The sequence below is a fragment of the Spermophilus citellus genome, assembly GCF_964194105.1.
Source record: "Spermophilus citellus genome assembly, chromosome: 17".
Taxonomy (NCBI): Eukaryota; Metazoa; Chordata; class Mammalia; order Rodentia; family Sciuridae; genus Spermophilus; species Spermophilus citellus.
Window position 1 is genome coordinate 58325699 of NC_138199.1, and position 12437 is coordinate 58338135.

The 12437-nt window shown below is 42.3% G+C and overlaps 1 pseudogene across 1 annotated transcript in view; it reads right to left on the bottom strand.

Moving 5' to 3' along the window:
* Positions 1-12437, bottom strand: part of LOC308636365 (meiosis-specific coiled-coil domain-containing protein MEIOC-like) — a 54274-nt pseudogene that overhangs the window by 28044 nt on the left and 13793 nt on the right. The window contains exon 6 of the transcript in view: positions 11285-11419. The product of the transcript in view is annotated as a meiosis-specific coiled-coil domain-containing protein MEIOC-like (transcript). The remainder of the gene's footprint in view (positions 1-11284; positions 11420-12437) is intronic.

The window sequence follows — 12437 nt, forward strand, 5'->3', positions numbered from 1 at the left end:
CTATTATGCTAAGTGAAATAAGCCGATCCCTCAAACCAAAGGTTGAATGTTCTCTCTGATCTGTGGACATACAACAAGGTGTGTGTGGGGGAAATAGAAGTTCATTGGATTAGACAAAGGGGAATGAAAAAAAGTGAAGGGGGGACAGGAATAGAAAAGACAGCGGAATGAATCTGACATAATATTCTTAGGTACATATATGAATATACCACAGTGAATATCATTTACAACCACAATTCTAGGATCCTAATTAGAATAAGATGTACTCCATGTTTGTATAAATATGTCAAAATATACTCTACTGTCATGTATAATTAAAAATAACAAGTAAAAAATCAATTGTAGGGGCTGGGGATATAGCTCAGTTGGTAGAGTACTTGCTTTGCATGCACAAGGACCTGGGTTCAATCCCCAGCACCACACACACACACGCGCGTGCACACACACACACACACAAAGAATAAACTGTAATCCCAGCAGCTTGGGAGGCTGAGACAGGAGGATCCTGAGTTCAAAGCCAGCCTCAGCAACTTAGCAAGGCCTTAAGCAACTCAGCAAGATCCTATCTCTAAATAAAGCTCAGCATTTGAGAGCCCCTGGGTTCAATCCCTAGTACAAAAAAAAAAAAAAAATCAACTGGATTGTCACTCCTGCTTAAAACATGATTTAATCAACAGATACTCTCTGAGAATGAACATGGTATTCCAGTGAGGAAGACATCAACCAGCACAGAGCCACACACAGTTACTCAGCTACAGATAAGGACCATAAAGAAGGTAGCAGAAGGAACTGGGGCATAGCTCATGGGTAGAACACTGGATTCCATCCCCAGCACTGCAAGCAAAAAATGTAAAAATAAAACAAAACAAAAGGGGCTGGGGATACAGCTCAGTTGGTAGAGTGCTTGCCTTGCATACACAGGCCCTAGGTTCAATCCCCAGCACCAAAACAACAACAACAACAACAACAACAAAAAACAGTGCAACAAGAAAGTGACAGTAACAAGGTTGGGGATGTGCTCAAGGGGTGGGGGAACCAGAGAAGACCCACGGAGGACAGAATTAGCTCACTCATCACCATTCCAGCCTCTATCTGGCATGCAGAGGTAGGAAAACTAAAGTTACCTTTCACCCAGGGTACATCCCACCAATAAGATATCCCTTCAAAAGATCTCAACTTGGAGCATTCAGTAGGGAAAGAAGGACACTGAGCACTGTTGTCCTGCCAGCTCTGACCCCAACAGAGGCCACACAAGCCAGAGGCCACACAAGCTAGCAGCTTTCTCTGCAGCAGAAATAGCAGCCTCTGTGGTGGCCCAATGCTTTGTGTGACCTTGGGAATTCTCCCCACAACTCCAGCCACCCCCAAGGCTGAGAAGATCATGCTTCTACACCCATTCTCCTCATGGCCCACCTTGGGCTCACGGGCTATTTCATCTGGATAAGGGCAGTAATGGCAGGATGCCCAGTGCAATGCTGGGAAGGGGAATCTTACCTCATAGACTGGGGCATCTGGACCTTCAAACTGGAGACCTGGAGAACACAGGGAAAAGGACAAAAAGCGCCATCTGAGAGGATGCCAAGGATCCCTGATGCTCTCCCCTAACTACACATGCTTGAGAGACTCTAAGTGTCACCAGCTTTCCAGAGTGTTGGCTGACAAACCTCTTCTCTCCAAAGCTGTCAGATGGTGCCACAGTCTTTCACAAACCCAAGTGGTTCTAAGGCCTCCAGGGCCCTTCCTCAGCTTTGGATGCTGGGAATTCACTCAGCTCCTTCCTGGTACTGAAGGGAAGGCAGCAATGGAGACATCCTTAGACAAGGGATCTGGATTCGTAAAATTCACAGAGATAGAAAGGAGAATGGGAATTGCCAGAGGCTGGGGAATGAGGAGTTGTTGTTAAATGGGTATATAGTACCAATTGTAGCTGGGTACGATGGTGCATGCCTGTAATCCCAGAGGCTCCGGAGCCTGAGAAAGGAGGATCCTGAGTTCAAAGTCAGCGTCAGCAACTTATCAAGTCAGCAACTTATCAAGGCCCTAAACAACTCAGCAAAAGTCTGTCCCTAAATAGAATATGAAAAATGGGTTGAGGATGTGGCTTAGTGGTTGAGCGTCCCTAGGTTCAATCTCTAGTACCAAAAAAAAAAAAAAAAAGTACCAATTGGAGGGCTGGAGGTGTGGCTCAGTGGTAGAGTGCTTACAGAGCATGTGCAAGGCCTTGAATTGCATCCCCAGCACTGTGGAAAATAAAAATAAAATAAAAAGTTTCAGTTGGGAATTGTGAAGAAGTTCTAGAGATGGGTGATGGTTGTATAACAGTGTGAATATACTCAATGCCACTGAACTATATGCTTTAAAATGGTCAAAATGAGGGTCAGGGTTGTAGCTCAGTGGTAGAGTGCTTGCCTCTCATGTGTGAGGCACTGGGTTCAATCCTCAGCACCATATAAAAAATAAATAAAATAAAGATATATTTTAAAAAGTTATCTTCTGGAGCTGGGGATATAGCTCAGTTGGTAGAGTGCTTGCCTTGCATGCACTAGGCCCTGGGTTCAATCCTCAGCACCAAAAAATGGTCAAAATGATAGTTTGTGTTGTACATATTTTACCATAATAAAAAGTATCATCCCGGAGAGACGGGAAGATGGCGGCCAAGGGAGTGCAGCACACCAGTACGCTGCGCCACTGTGTGGGAGAAACACGAGGTGAAATGGCTGAAGGCTACCTTGGTGGGAATCCCCAGTGAAATTGAAGTGCTCCAGAATCTAGAGGTCAAAATTCCAGCGCGCGGGATTCGGCTGCAGGGGCTTGGTAGCGGGCGATTTCTCTGCATGGAGCGAAGCAGTACTTGGTCGGCGGACCGCCCCGTGGATGGAGTCTGGGATGCGCCCGAGTTAATTAGCCGCGAGTTACCAGAGAGGGATTACAGCGAAGCGGATTCTGCAGGCTCCTGCCAATGGCACACTAGCCGCGCTGAGTGCTGAATTCCAGCTTTGAAATACAGGAGAGAATCGGTCCAGTTCATTTCCCGACACCGGTCGGAACACGCAGGAGAACTGCAGCCGCCATCATGGAGAGCTGATGCAATCATCCCTGTTTTCTGCTGATCTCAGCTCATTCAACTACAGAACAGGTGATTCCAGGCTGGTATTTGCCTGCGTCGCGCAGACAGATCGCTCAGGCTCGGGATTGGAAACTCTGAGGAGAATACTCTTCAGGCCTCACCCCTGGCAAGGCGGGCGCCGGGCTTTGAGCAGCCAGATTCTAGTTCCCCGGGTTGCTTTGGCCCAGGGCGGGACATCCTTCTTGGCCCGGGGCTACGGAACCCGCGGCGACTGTGTCTTTGACCCTGCCCCTGTCTGAGTGTACACTGAGCTGGGAGAGGTTGGAGCTGCCAGGCCCGGGCTCCCGGGGCTGCCTGGGCCTGAGGCTGGGGTACCTCTGTGGAGCCTGCTCCGAGCAGAGTGTGGCAGGGATCGGAGAGGCTGGGTTCTGGCCCTCGTGGCTGCTTGAGCCCAGGGCCGCGGAGCCTGCGGGGACCGCGAGCTGAGGCCAGCCACAAGTGAAACTTGCGACGAGGGGCAGCGGGACTCTGTCTCCTGGAACAGTTTTGACCCGGAGCTGGAGAGCCCGCGGGAAGTGCGTCTTAGACTCTGCTCCCAGGGGAGCGTACACCGAGCAGGGAGAGTTTGGTGCGGCCAGGCTTGGGCACCTAGCAGGGAGAGTCTGGTGCGGCCAGGCTTGGGCTCCCGGGGCGGCTCTGGCCTGGGATTGGGGAACCCGCGGCGGTTGCCCTGAGGAGCCTGCTCCTAGCAGAAAGCGGCGGGGATCGGAGAGACTGGCTCCTGGCTCCCGAAGCAGCTCTGGCTCAGGGTTGGGGATCCTACAGGGAGTGCTTCTTGGTCCGGGTCCTGCTGGGTGCTGCGGGGGCCTGGAGGGCAGAGTTGAGCTGCCTCCTGTGCCCAGAGCAGGCTAAGGGTCCCGCCGGTGTGGTATCGCGACACCCCAACTGCATCTGGGGCTGAGGAGAGTAGCCGCCCACGCCTGGAACAGGACCAGCAACCCGACGGCAGGGTAGCCAAGTCAACCCACTTGGAGTAGAGGCCGTGAAGAGCTGCCGTCTTACCCTGCAAGGTAGGCAGTCCGGTGTCCCACTGGCAGGACAGGCTCGGCAGCCGGCCAGTGTAGTGGACGAGTAGCATCGAGGCAGTCACGTCACACTGGTTGGAGTGGGGGTTGAACAGAGCCGCCGCCAGCATCTGGAAGGAGCTCAGAGACCCGTTGGAGAGGCAGTTAGGTACCCCCACTGGGAGTGGGGGTTGAGCAGAACTGCAGCCCAGGCCCGCAGGGTGGGCAGATCTGAGACCCACCGGCGGAACAGGCTTGGAGGCCGACCAGCGTGGTAGACACGTCACATCAATTGGAGTAGGGGTGGAGAAGAGCTGCTGCCCACATCCGGATCAGGACCAACGATCCGAGGACGTGGTAGGAACGTCACCGCAATTGGAGTGGGGGCAGAGTAGAGCAGCCACCCGTGCCCGCAGGGCGGGCAGACCTACGACCAACCAGCGTAGTATATAGATCACCCTGATTAGAGGAGGATCACAGCCACTACCCGCCCTACAAGAGAGATATCCCAAATATACAAGAGCAACAAAAATAAACAGGGGGAAAAATTTCAAAAACACAACAGTTTCACGAAGCAGAAAGAAACGCAAGCAACATGAAAAGACAAGGAAAGAAAGGACCACAAGCAATGCAGGTCAACTCATCCCTAGAAGAGGTAATAGCTGCAACAGATGGAATGTCAGATAAAGAGTTCAGGATATACATGCTTCAGATGATCTGGACTCTCAAGGAAGACATGAGACAGCAAAATCAGACAATGAAAGATCACATTGACAAGGAACTACAGAAACAAATCCAGGAAGTAAAAGATCAATTTCACAGGGAGTTAGAAGTAATAAAGAACAAACAAATAGAAATCCTAGAAATGCAGGAAGCAATAAACCAACTTAAAACCTCAATTGACAATACTACCAGCAGAATAGATCACTTAGAAGATAGAACATCAGACAATGAAGACAAAGTATTTCAACTTGAGAAGAACATAGACAGTTCAGCAAGACTGCTAAGAAACCATGAGCAGAACATCCAAGAGATATGGGATAACATTAAAAGGCCAAACTTAAGAGTCATTGGGATACAGGAGGGCACAGAGCTCCAAACCAGAGGAATGAACAATCTATTCAATGAAATAATACGAGAAAACTTCCCAGACTTGAAGAATGAAACAGAATCCCATATCCTAGAAGCCTACAGTACGCCAAAAGTGCAAAATCATAAGAGATCCACACCTAGACACATTATAGTGAAGATGCCCAACATACAGAATAAGGAGAGAATTTTAAAAGCTACAAGAGAAAGAAAGCAGATTACATTTAGGGGCAAACCAATCAGGATAACAGCTGATCTCTCAACACAGACTCTGAAAGCTAGAAGATCCTGGAATAACATTTTTCAAACACTGAAAGAAAATGGGCTCCAACCAAGAATCGTGTATCCGGCAAAATTAAGCTTCAGGATGGAAGATGAAATTAAAACCTTTCACGATAAACAAAAGTTAAAAGAATTCGCAGCTAGAAAACCATCTCTTCAAAAAATCCTTGGCAAAACATTACAGGAAGAGGAAACTGAAAATAACATTGAAAACCATCAGTGGGAGGTAGGACAGTAAAGGGGGGAAAGTAACCAAAGAGGAAAACAAATCAGGTTTAGTAACATAAATAAACAAATATGACTGGAGGAACAAACCTAATCTCAATAATAACCCTAAATGTTAATGGCTTAAACTCACCAATTAAGAGACACAGGCTAATCGATTGGATCACAAAACAAGATCCAACAATATGTTGCCTACAGGAGACGCATTTGATAGGAAAAGATATACATAGACTGAAGGTGAAAGGCTGGGAAAAATCATTCCACTCATATGGACTGCGGAAACAAGCAGGAGTGTCCATACTCATATCAAACAAAATAGATTTCAAGCCAAAATTAATCAAAAAGGATAAAGAGGGACACTGCATACTGCTCAAGGGAACCATACACCAACAAGACATAACAATCATAAATATATATGCCCCAAACAATGGTGCACCTACATTCATCAAGCAAACTCTTCTCAAGTACAAGAGTCTAATAGACCACCATACAATAATCATGGGAGACTTCAACACACCTCTCTCACCACTGGACAGATCTTCCAAACAAAAGTTAAATAAGGAAACTATAGAACTCAACAATACAATTAACAACCTAGACTTAATTGACATATATAGAATATACCACCCAACATCAAGTAGTTACACATTTTTCTCAGCAGCACATGGATCCTTCACAAAAATAGATCATATATTATGTCACAGGGCAACTCTTAGACAATATAAAGGAGTAGAAATAATACCATGCATCCTATCTGATCATAATGGAATGAAACTGAAAATCAACGATAAAATAAGGAAGGAAAAATCATGCACCACGTGGAGAATGAACAATAGGTTACTGAATGACCAATGGGTCATAGAAGACATCAAGGAGGAAATTAAAAAATTCTTAGAGATAAATGAAAACACTGACACAACATATCGGAATCTATGGGACACATTGAAAGCAGTTTTAAGAGGAAAATTCATTGCTTGGAGTTCATTCCTTAAAAAAAGAAAAAACCAACAAATAAATGATCTCATACTTCATCTCAAAATCCTAGAAAAAGAAGAGCAAAATAACAGCAAAAGAAGTAGAAGGCAAGAAATAATTAAAATCAGAGCTGAAATTAATGAAATTGAAACAAAAGAAACAATTGAAAAAATTGACAAAACCAAAAGTTGGTTCTTTGAAAAAATAAATAAAATTGACAGACCCTTAGCCATGCTAACGAAGAGAAGAAGAGAGAGAACCCAAATTACTAGCATACGGGATGAAAAAGGCAATATCACAACAGACACTTCAGAAATACAGAAGATAATCAGAAATTACTTTGAATCCTTATACTCCAATAAAATAGAAGATAGTGAAGGCATCGATAAATTTCTTAAGTCATATGATCTGCCCAGATTGAGTCAGGAAGATATAGACAACCTAAACAGACCAATAACAATAGAGGAAATAGAAGAAACCATCAAAAGACTACCAACTAAGAAAAGCCCAGGACCGGATGGGTATACAGCAGAATTTTACAAAACCTTTAAAGAGGAACTAACACCAATACTTTTCAAGTTATTTCAGGAAATAGAAAAAGAGGGAGAACTTCCAAATACATTCTACGAGGCCAACATCACCCTGATTCCTAAACCAGACAAAGACACTTCAAAGAAAGAAAACTACAGACCAATATCTCTAATGAACCTAGATGCAAAAATCCTCAATAAAATTCTGGCGAATCGGATTCAAAAACATATCAAAAAAATTATACACCATGATCAAGTAGGATTCATCCCTGGGATGCAAGGCTGGTTCAATATACGGAAATCAATAAATGTTATTCACCACATCAATAGACTTAAAAATAAGAACCATATGATCATCTCGATAGATGCAGAAAAGGCATTCGACAAAGTACAGCATCCCTTTATGTTCAAAACTCTAGAAAAATTAGGGATAACAGGATCATTCCTCAACATTGTTAAAGCAATCTATGATAAGCCACAGGCCAGCATCATCCTGAATGGAGAAAAATTGAAGGCATTCCCTCTAAGATCTGGTACAAGACAGGGATGCCCTCTCTCACCACTTCTGTTCAACATAGTCCTCGAAACACTGGCCAGAGCAATTAGACAGACGAAAGAAATTAAAGGCATAAAAATAGGAAAAGAAGAACTTAAATTATCACTATTTGCAGACGATATGATTCTATACCTAACAGACCCAAAAGGGTCTACAAAGAAACTATTAGAGTTAATAAATGAATTCAGCAAAGTGGCGGGATATAAAATCAACACGCATAAATCAAATGCATTCCTGTATATCAGCGACAAATCCTCTGAAACAGAAATGAGGACAACTACTCCATTCACAATATCCCCCCAAAAAATAAAATACCTGGGAATCAATCTAACAAAAGAGGTGAAAGACCTATACAATGAAAACTACAGAACCCTAAAAAGAGACATAGAAGAAGACCTCAGAAGATGGAAAAATATACCCTGCTCATGGATAGGCAGAACTAACATCATCAAAATGGCGACATTACCAAAAGTTCTCTATAAGTTCAATGCTATCCCAATCAAAATCCCAACAGCATTTCTTGTAGAAATAGATAAAACAATCAGGAAATTCATATGGAATAATAAAAGACCCAGAATAGCAAAAACAATGCTAAGCAGGAAGTGTGAATCAGGCGGTATAGCGATACCAGACTTCAAACTATACTACAGAGCAATAGTAACAAAAACAGCATGGTACTGGTACCAAAACAGGCGAGTGGACCAATGGTACAGAATAGAAGACACAGTAACCAATCCGCAAAACTACAACTATCTTAATTTGATAAAGGGGCTAAAAGCATGCAATGGAGGAAGGATAGCATCTTCAACAAATGGTGCTGGGAAAACTGGAAATCCATTTGCATCAAAATGAAACTGAATCCCTTTCTCTCACCATGCACAAAAGTTAACTCAAAATGGATCAAGGAGCTCGATATTAAATCAGAGACACGGCGTCTGATAGAAGAAAAAGTCGGCTATGATCTACATACTGTGGGGTCAGGCCCCAAATTCCTCAATAGGACACCCATAGCGCAAGAGTTAACAACCAGAATCAACAAATGGGACTTACTCAAACTAAGAAGTTTTCTCTCAACAAAAGAAACAATAAGAGAGATAAACAGGGAGCCTACATCCTGGGAACAAATCTTTACCCCACACACTTCAGATAGAGCCCTAATATCCAGAGTATACAAAGAACTCAAAAAATTAGATAATAAGATAACAAATAACCCAATCAACAAATGGGCCAAGGACCTGAACAGACACTTCTCAGAGGAGGACATACAATCAATCAACAAGTACATGAAAAAATGCTCAACATCGCTAGCAGTCAGAGAAATGCAAATCAAAACCACCCTAAGATACCATCTCACTCCAGTAAGATTGGCAGCCATTAAGAAATCCAACAACAAGTGCTGGCGAGGATGCGGGGAAATGGGTACACTTGTTCATTGTTGGTGGGACTGCAAAATGGTGCAGCCAATTTGGAAAGCAGTATGGAGATTTCTTGGAAAGTTGGGAATGGAACCACCATTTGACCCAGCTATTCCCCTCCTCGGTCTATTCCCTAAAGACCTAACAAGAGCATGCTACAGGGACACTGCTATATCGATGTTCATAGCAGCACAATTCACGATAGCAAGATTGTGGAACCAACCTAGAAGCCCTTCAATAGATGAATGGATTAAAAAAATGTGGCATTTATACACAATGGAGTATTACTCTGCAATAAGAAATGACAAAATCATAGAATTTGGAGGGAAATGGATGGCATTAGAGCAGATTATGCTAAGTGAAGCTAGCCAATCCTTAAAAAACAAATGTCAAATGTCTTCTTTGATATAAGGGGAGTAACCAAGGACAGGGTAGAGACGAAGAGCTGGAGAAGAAGAATAACATTAAACAGGGATGATAGGTGGGAGGGAAAGTGAGAGTTAAGGGAAATTGCATGGAACTGGAAGGTGAGCCTCAGGGTTATACACAATTACATATAAGAGGAAAGGAGGAGTAGGAGAAAAATTATATAAGCGGAAGAAACGATTTATAGTAGAGGGGATGGAGAGAGAGTAGGGGAGGGGAGGGGAGGGGAGGGGTGAGGGGACAGTGGAGAATGGGATAGACAGCAGAATACATCAGTCACTAGAAAGGCAATTTGTAAATCAATGGAAATGTAACTGATGTGACACAGCAATCTGTATACGGGGTAAAAATGGGAGTTCATAACCCACTTGAATCAATCTGTGAAATATGGTATAATAAGAACTATGTAATGTTTTGAACAACCAACAATAAAATAATTTAAAAAAAAAAGTATCATCCCAAATAGAAAAGCGTTTTTAAATAGCTATTCAAAAGCTGGGGATGGTGGCACACACTTGAAATCCCATCTACTTGGGAGATTAAGGCAGGAAGATCTGAAGTTCAAGTCCAGCCTGGGCAACTTGATGAGACCCTGACTCAAAATAAAATAAAAAGGGCTGGGGTTGCAACTCAGAGTTAAAGCACTTGTTCAGTATATGGGAGACCTTGGGTTCAATCCCCAGCACCAAATGTGTGTTGAATAACTCAAGAATGCAGGATTAAGAAAATGGAATAAAAATTAAAAATTGAAAATGAAAATCAAATATGGCAATTCCCTCTTATTATCATCACTAAATTAGAAAACAAATATATATGTACATATATATTTAATTTTTTTATTTTTGTGATACCAGGAATTGAACTACTATGCTATATCCCCAGCCCTTTTTATTTTTCATTTTGAGATAGAGTCTTGCTAAGTTGCTTAGGGCCTCCATAAGTTGCTAATAAGGCTATCCTACAAACCTTTAATCCTCCTGCCTCAGTTTTCCAAGATGCTGGGATTACAGGCATGTGCCACCATACCAAGCTGGATTTTACTTTTAAAAACATACTTTCTGCTAGATATGGGGGCACAAGCCTATAATCCCAGCATCTCTGGAAGCTGAGGCAGGATGATCATAAATTCAAGGCCAGCTTGGAAAATTTAGTGAGACCCTGCCTCAAAATGGAAAATAAGAAGGGCTGGGGATGTAGCTCAGTGGTCGAGTGTCTCTGAGTTCAGTCCCTGGTACCTTGGAAAAATAAAAAATAAAAATTCTGTGAGAGTTAGTTTCATTGCCAAAATAAGGAAAAAAGTGAGTTTGAAGAGGAACCAATTAAATTACACAAATTACTTTAAAATTTTCCTTTTCCTGAATATTAATCAGAGTTCTTTCTAGAACCAAACAGAAAAGAATATTTCAGAGTTAACATACTATTATTAATTTAAAATGCTTCCGGGGCTGGGGTTGTAGTTCAGTGGTAGAGTGCTTGCCTAGGATGGGTGAGGCCCTGGGTTTGATCCTCAGTACCACACTAAAATAAATAAATAAATAAACAACAAAAATTAAATTCTAAAAAAAAAAAAATCCTTCAGAACTTTACGTGCTGAAAAGTTTTAAAATTTTAACAAGCAATTTAAAACTCCACTATTGTAAGTTTTTATAGCTTACTCTGGCTTGTTCTCGAAGTTCATCCACAATTAAGCGATCAACTCTAGATGGGTTGGAGGTCAGCCTTGGAATTGGAGTATTGTTAGTACTGGATACTTTTTTCCCTGGATAATTCTTGGCAAGAGCTAATTCAGTCTGTAAAAAAATGTATATAATCATTAGATGCTGAATTTCCTAAATATACTTCAACTGTGAATAATATTTTTCATAGTCCTAAGAAATAAATGGAAAATTACTCCTTTAAATAAAAATCTGATTTGGTATTAAAAGGCAGTAAATATAAACCACAGTACCACAGTATCTTTCTGTTCCAATACATATAAAATAATTGAATACTCCAACAATTTAATATTGATAGAATTCATACAGGCGTGGTAGTACACGTCCATAATCCCAGCAATTTGGAAGGCTGAAGCACAAGGGTCACAAGTTCAAAACCAGCCTCAGCAACTTAGTGAGGCCCTAAATAAAAAAACAAAAAGGGCTGGGGATATGGCTCAATAGTAAAGCACCCATGGATTCAACCCCGGTACAAAAAAAAAAAAAAAAAAAAGAAAAGAAATAGAATTCAAAGAAACTTAACCCAATAAGAGAAACAAATATACTTCAGAGACAATTTTTTTTACAAATGTACTTTTTAGTTTTCGATGGACACAATACCTTTATTTTATTTATTTTTATGTGGTGCTGAGGATGAACCCGTGCTTCACACATTCCAGGCAAGCACTCTACCACTGAGCCACAACCCCAGCCCCCAGAGACAAATTTTTAAAATTAGAATATGGATAACAGTTATTTTTAAAACTCAACCTTTAGTCTTTAAATAACCTAGATAATTCTTTATAGTTGTGAACCTAAATACTGTACATTATAGAAGAATTCAGCTTAAAAAAAAAAAGGTAAGTACTTTTTTCTTGTTACTGGAAAATGAACCCAGGTACTTTAACTACTGAGCCATATCCCCAGCCCTTTTTTATTTTGAAACTGGTTCTCACCAAGTTGCTGAGACTGGCCTCATTGAGATCCTCCTGTCTCAACCTTCAGAGTCACTGCGATTATAAACATGTGCCATCACACCTGGCAAGGCAAATATTTTTGAACTACACCAAGGTAAAGTAAAAATTGGCAGAGGAAATATACTAAATTACTCCTA